Source organism: Octopus sinensis, linkage group LG6 (genome assembly GCF_006345805.1).
Source record: "Octopus sinensis linkage group LG6, ASM634580v1, whole genome shotgun sequence".
Taxonomy (NCBI): domain Eukaryota; kingdom Metazoa; phylum Mollusca; class Cephalopoda; order Octopoda; family Octopodidae; genus Octopus; species Octopus sinensis.
Genome location: NC_043002.1, coordinates 54,696,590 through 54,704,521, shown reverse-complemented (window position 1 = coordinate 54,704,521; position 7,932 = coordinate 54,696,590).

The following is a 7,932-nucleotide window of genomic DNA, read 5'->3' as shown; positions in this document are numbered from 1 at the left end:
TGGCCCCCAACAACATGTTGGCGATGTGCATTTTTCTTTCTAAACTTGAGTTCTATAAATATATATATATATACACATATTTTTTTCTCCTGTTCCTGTAAATTCTGCATGCTTATTGGTAAATTATTTTAATCACTATATAAAAGATGGCCTGTTATATCTTAAGTTGCACTTTAATTACCTAGGAAACCTTTTTTCCTTTTTTTTCTTTTTCCTTTTTTTGTTACTCGGTCACAGCAAGTAGACTTGTTGTTGGGTTTTATCTGCCCCTAACTGCCTTTCTCGAGGTCAGTTGGTGACTTCGTTTGTTTGTTTGTTTTTTGTGTTTTGACTTGTTCATTTTCCTTTCATCTTTTGCAACATTTCGCATTTACGTAAACCTCATTCATCTGTTACATTCCTTTCTATTCCTTGAACAATATTAATGGATTCCTTTTCTTTTTTTCTCGTCAGTAACAGATTTAATTTGATTTTGGTTTTGAATCTGATTTTCACTTTCTATTTTTAAAACTAGTTTGCTTTCTTCACCATTTGAGTTCTTATAAGGCTTTTACATACCTCCATGTATGTATATATAAGATTAGTGAGTGAATCGAGTATTCGCAAGTGTGTGTGTGTGGAATGAGATTTAGTCTAAGCCTAGTGTGAGTCTCCATTCATTTAAACCTGAATTTTAAGATTTCATTGATAAATAGCTTTACATTGCAACAACAAATAACTGATGTTTTGATGTTTATATTTAAAAACTTCAAGATTTTTCTGTCCTGTTAAGAAGGAAAAAAACATTGAAATAGTTATTTGTTTGTTTTTGTCATGACAAAGCCATTTCTGTTAGTGATATGGTGAAGTTACTCTTGCATTTACTCAGATCAATGTAGTTTGAAACTTGTGTAATCTTCATTGGTGTTAATAGTGTGTGTGTGCGCGCGTGTTCTTTTTCGCGTTTCTACATCTATGACTGGTTTCTGAATCGTTAAGCAGTTGAGTTGAATTTTAATAGTTCTTTGGATACAGTGATGGCCAAGCTTAACCACAAGATTATTTTACTCAACACTGGAACCCAATGAAATATTCAGTCTAACAATATTGTCCCTGAATTCCATCATTTCAGTAAGGACTGAGAGCTAGGAGGGGCAGGGAGCTTGACTGCTGACAGTGACTTGATCTTGGGCCCAACCCAGGCCTGGTGACTCAACACAAACTGCTTGTTTTTGCAACTAAATAGAAAACTTGAATGTTCAGTCTTCAGATTTAAAAATTGGCTGAAGGAAAATATTTTCAGCTGAAATCACAATAATCCATATTGGCCCATTGGGAAGGTTCTAAAAGAAGGAATTAGGTAGAACTAGAAGCAGATTGGTCAAAGTTTGACCTTGATGTTTGAGTATTGCTCAGTCAGGTTGATTGATGTCTATTATTTGTAAAATACTTGAGTGTGCACTGAGTCTCAAATAAGAACTCGATTTTCTTTTCCTTCATAGCTGGACACGCAGACATCCCCAATGGAGCAAAGGCTGCAACTTTGCATCTAGTCTTTAGATGTCAGTGACAGCCTACAGTTGAATCACTAGGGTGGCAAGCTAGCAGAATCATTAGCACACCAGGCGAAATGCTTTGTGGCATTTTGTCTGCTTTTATGTTCTGAGTTCAAATTTCACCGAGGCCGACTTTGCCTTTCACGCCTTCAGGGTTAGTAAAATAAGAACCAGTTGGGTCAGTGTAATTAACTAACCTCATCATCATCGTTTAACATCTGTTTTCCATGCTGGCATGGGTTGGATGGTTTGACTGGGGACTGACAAGCCAGGAGGCCACCCTAGGCTCCAATCTGATCTGGCAAGGTTTCTACAGCTGGATGCCCTTCCTTACACCAACCACTCCGAGAGTGTAGTAGGTGCTTTTTACAAATTGAAGGAACATGCATGTGGCTGAGCACTCCATACACATGTACCCTTAATGTAGTTCAGAGGGAGATTCAGCATGACACAATGTGTGACACGGCTGACCCCTTTTGAAATACAGGTATGACTCCTTTTTGCCAGCTGAGTGGACTGAGGTAACGTGAAATAAAATATCTTGCTCAAAGACACAACACTTCGATGGGAATTGAACTCTTGATCATACAATTGTGAGTTGAATGCCCTAACCACTAAGCCACATGCCATCCCCCAAAATTTCATGCCTTGTGCCCTTAGTAGAAAGGATTATTAGTCCAATCACTGAAGGCTAAATCTCACTTCAAGTGTAAATCCTTGTTTTTTTTGATATCCATCCCCATTTTTATTCTTTCCCCTCCCCACCCAATCAGATATGTTGTGTCAGTTGTAGCACTGACATGGTCTCTCTTTCTCCTCACCCTCCTCCACCAACTCAAATGTACCCTTGTATTCAACCAACTCCTTTCACTCCTTCACAAAGCTCCACACACAACACACACACACACACACACACACACACACACACACACACACACACACACACACACACACAGCAGCCATCTCCTGCCAGACTGGCACTAATTCTCTGCAGAGGATTTGTAAGCTGCCTTCAAAGGTCTTGCTTCCCAACCATGTGGTTTCAGGTTCACTCCCACTCTGTGGCACTTCAGACAAGTATCTTCCATAGCCTTTGGCCTTGTCACTGGATTTTGGTCGATGAAAACTGAGAGAAGCTGGCTTATATTTGCACCATAAAAGAGTTCTTTGCTAAGTAGTGGTGTTTTCATTTCTATCAATAATTCATCAGCTCCCTTCACACCTCCAAACACCTGTGAAAAGATCCTTTACTTGAAAAACAAGGGTTAGCCACAAGAACACAACCTCAATCTAGTCGTCTTACCTATACTAGTATTTTCTTTAAAAATTGACATAATTTTATCTTGTGCCATTCCCTGTGTACACCTGAATGACACAGAAACCCTCGAAGTCTCTTAACCCACATCCGGCCCCAATATTCTCCCTGTTTTATGTTTAAACTGACCAGATCAAGCTTCTCATACCTACCCTATAATGTCATTGTAAAAATAAACAATCATATCATTGAAATCTCAAAAGCTATGAGATAATCCATGATGAATTCAAAACAATGTGAATAAATAAGAATTAGATTTGACAATAATCTGAATGCTTAAAGGGTTAATAGACCGTTTCAGACCAATCCCCCCCTTTCTCTCTCTCTCTCGATGACCTCTTATTGACACTATTACCAAAGCTTCATAAGTTTCCTTTTTAGGGTCAGATAATAGCTGAATTGTGACTCTTGCTAATTCTCTACAAACATCAAGTAGAGCCACCCTAATTAATCTTACATCTAGAAGAGTGATTACATAACTCAGCAATCAATATCCCTGAAGGCCATTCATTCGATTGCAAAATGTTGACTCACCAACAAGTTGCTGATTCATTGCATGTTAACTACAACAGCTTCTAAAATAGATCACCACCACCACCACCCATGTCCAACCTATATATACCTTCTCTCACCTCTTTTACTCAACATTCTACTGCCCAATCCTTCCTTCAAGCTAAAAAACAACCTCACTAACCCCCACCACCTCTTTTGGCTTATTACAAAAGAAATGCATACTTCTGCGTGTCATATCTACAGGTGTGACTGTCTGATAAGAAATTTGCTTTCCAACCAAATGGTCTCAGGTTCAGTCCCACTGTTTGGCACCTTGGGCAGGTGTCTTCCTCTAGCCAACTATAACCGAGTGGATAACTGAAAGAAGCTCATTGTGTGTGTATTTAATGCACAATATATGGAATTCTCTAATCCAGTGGTAATCTCAAAAATAAAAGCTCCTTTAATGGACTGGCTTACATGCCACATAGCAAGCCAATATGTAGGAGTGTAATGTGGAGCCCCCTATCCAGTTGAAATCCAATAAATCTGATCAGTGGAGATTAATACAGAACGTAAAGAAAGTCTGGAGATATGAAATGAATATATTTATTTCACATTTGAATATCCAGCGGATGACAGCCATTTTGCAGTCGACATCAGGAAAAAATAATTTTAGTGTCAAATTATTTCACATCTGCACAAGTGTGTGTGTATGCTATAAAGTTGCATAGTATTCTTCATCATCGTTTAATGTCCGTTTTCCATGCTGACATGGGTTAGACAGTTTGACTGAGGACTGGCAAGCCAGGAGGCTGCACCAGGTTCCAATCTAAATCTGGCAGTGTTTCTGTAGCTGGATGCCTTCCTAATGCCAACCACTCCAGAAGTGTAGTGGGTGCATTTTACATGTTGCCGGCACAGGAGCCAGTCAGGCGGGCCTGGCATCGATTACGTTTGCATAGTGCTTTTTACATGCCACCAGCATGGGAGCAAATCAGGGGGGCAGTGGCATCAGCCATGTTTGGATACTGCTTTTTACATGCAACTGGCACGGGAACCTGTACATTTTAGACCAACAGAATATCATAATTACATTAATTTTTCCAACTTTAGTATACACATACAAAATTAAATTACTACATCACTTGTCCAGTTTTTTTGTTTGGATTTCAATTGATTCCCGTAATAGATTTTCTGTCTTGTTTCCATTGTTTTACTTTTCCTTCTGCAAACCATTCAAAATGCTATCTTTATATCAACCAGTTGCATACAGCTGCATCTCCAAAGATCAGCCTAACTCTTCTCTCTTCATATCCTGTTTGTTTTGTTTTTAAACCAGAAGATAATTGAATGACCTGACCCTATTTCTTGACATCAAACAGTAAGGTTTCAACTAAATTTATATCAAGCTGCTCAAGAAAAGGGATTTCAAATTTTCTTGGATTTTTTTTTAACATTTATTTTTCCTAAACTATTCCATATGAATTATTATTATTATTATTATTATTATAGACAGAGAACACCACTGGAAAATACAAAAACTAAAAAGAAACAGCACATATGCTAGGACACAACCTCCTAAGCAGACAGAGTGTAGATAGGAATAGCATATGGGAACCAGTATTAAGGAAGGATAGGAAAATATTAGATTTATAAGTCCTAAAATTCACTTCATAATTGCCCATGGGTACATGGTGTAGTGGTTAAGAGCATAGGCTACTAACCCCAAGATTCTGAGTTCGATTCTAGGCAGTGACCTGATAATAATAATAATAATAATTCCATATGAACAGTGATATCTGAGCTGATTAGGCAAAATATCTTTGTTCCCTTGATTGAAAAGGTTCATATCTTGCCTCTCTTTGGACTTCTGTCAGTCTTAGAAATCATTTCAAAAACTAAAATTCCAGATGTTGATTTTCTGCTTTTATCTGAAGTTTTTCCAAAATGGTTAATAGTTGCTCTTCTTGTTTCTTTGATGTTGTTATCTTTTAAGGTGGTGATTTGGTTGAATTGTTAACACACTTTTCATCTGTCTTCAGATTTTGAGTTCAAATTTCACCAAGGTTGACTTTGTGTTTCGTTCCATTGGGGTCAATAAAATAAGTACCAGTTTAAGCATTGGGGTTGACATAATCAATTTAACCTCTCCCACAAAACTTGAGGTGTTGTCGAAAAGGTTATTTTCTTTTGTTTTAAGTCCAAATCAGTTTCTCTCAATGAAACTTTGGAACCTGTCGAATCGCTACCGATGTAATGGCTGGACATATTGTAGATGATTTAGTTAATGCGATACATTAAAGTGGATAAGTAAAGGCTTGCATAAAATATATTTTCAATTTTTATTTGCATGCAACAAACAGCTTCATAGTTTGAGAGGAATTTCAATGTGATTTCAAATGTTGTGCTAGAAATCCTATTTTGAACAACAGTTATAAAAGAGAATTGTCTTGAAGGTTATTTAGAGGATTTGGATACAGATTGCATAATTTTAGTGTTACATTTGTTCTTGTCAATGTCTTTTTAGTTAACTACAAATTTTCATTATTTTTGTTTTTCATCTAGTGTGAAAATTAAGGTTTTAAATTTATCTAATGCAAAGCTAAATGCTAAGCTTTTTTTCTTTTTTTCTTTTCTTTTGTATTTTCCACTCCCCTTTGTTTAAAGTGAGTGAATTGGTTGAAAAGAAATCAAGAAGCTGACATCTGGAGTTTCCAGCTACTTATCCGTAGTTCCTATCTTCCAGATTAGGTTTTGGGAGAGAGTGGCCTGGTGCTTCAATGATGGACAGTCTATCATATTTAGCAGGCAAGTAGGTTAGGTCACAACAAAATGTTGTTGGGCTGGTTTAACCTGCCCCCAACTTTCCACACTGTTGGACTGTTGGTGACTCCCTCTACTTTCTTTGTCCTTCTCTTCCTCTCAAACCATTTTCTTTTACTCTTGGAAAATAATTTTTAAAATAATTATTTAGACAAGTTGTTTCAGAATTTTAAAAATTTATAATTTCAGTAAATATTAATTGTTAAAAAAAAAAAAAAAAAAAAAAAAATTTTCCAAATGGTATTTTAGATATAAGATTCTGATTTAATCTCTTTTAATTCTGAAAGTATTTAAGATGACCAGTTAATGGGATGCTTTCTAACTTTATGATAATCATGTTTTGCTACAGAGTCCAAAGTCTTTGAAAATGGTTGGGGGTGAGTACCATTTTTAAAAACTCTTTTTAAATAATTGGAACAACAACTACAACAACAGCAACAAATATCACAAATGGTCAGTCTTTGGAATATCATAGTAAAGGTATTGTAATTTTCAATCTCAGTTGGTTTTTCTTGTTTGACCCATTGTCATGGTAACCCAGACCAAATATATCGGTTTATTAAAATGTTTAAACATACAGGTAAGTCTGCTTTTCCCTGTTTTTTCTTCTTCTTTGTAACCTAAGTGAAACGTTAAACCCCCCTCCCCTCACCAATGACATTCATTGTTGCTTTTCGTAGAAATAACCATAGTGTATTTCGTTTTGTGTTTTGGTATGGAAACATTTTTTTAAATAACTAAACTTTTAATGATGTTTCAATCACATCTAAAGTTTTCTGTTCTGTGCATCTGGTTGATTAGTTCTCTTTGAAATTTTGGATTCTCTTCAAATAGTGATTGCTGAAATATCCAAAAGAATCTTGAAGTAGAGAAAACATTAAATTGGACACCTCCTGGTTCCATCGATGAAGAAAATAAAAACTGGTCATTATTGTTTAATTTGTAGAGGTTTTGCGTTTTTTTTTTGTTTTTTTTTGTTGGATAAAAGTAGCTCTTTTAGTAGGTTCTTCTAAATGGTTTAGTCAATTGGAAACGGGGCAGAAGTGGACAGTAAAAAGTCTTGGTCTGACCAAATGGTTCCATGTCTTATGGAGATTATTAGTTGGTTTTCACACTTGTCGTTTGTGATGGAAATATCTTTTATTTGTGTGTGAGGATACACACACACATTAATTCTTGTTTAGGATTTGTTAATGATGAATTGGAGAAAGGGGAAGGATTTGCTGGACTGGCTACTTCGTGTGTAGGGGGGGACGCAAGTGTGGCTTTGTTTTGAAACCACATGGTATCAGATTTAGTCCAACTTATGTGGTACCTTGGGTCAAGCGTCTTCTACTACTGAACCTTGTGAGTGGATTTGGTAGATAGAAACTGCAATAAGGTTGGCGTGTGTTTGTGTATGTTTTTTGTCCCCCAAGACCACTTCACAACCAGCATTGGTATGTTTACATCCCTCATAACTTTGCAGTTTGGCAAGAAACCAATAGAATAAGAACCAGGCTTTCAAAAAAACAAAAATACTGGGGTTGAATCATTCAACTAAAAATTGAAAGCAGTGCCCTAGCAGGGCCACAGCCAAATGATTGAAATAGAAGACAAATTGTTCACTCTTTACATATTGTTGCATCATTTTATATTTTCAAACTTTGGGGTTTACACACCAAACTCTTATCTTTTCTTACTTTTTTTTTGCTCTCTCTAATTATCTCTTTTAATGACTGCCAGACAAGGCAGAACCTTGGAAGCCTCACAGAGGCAATGTGG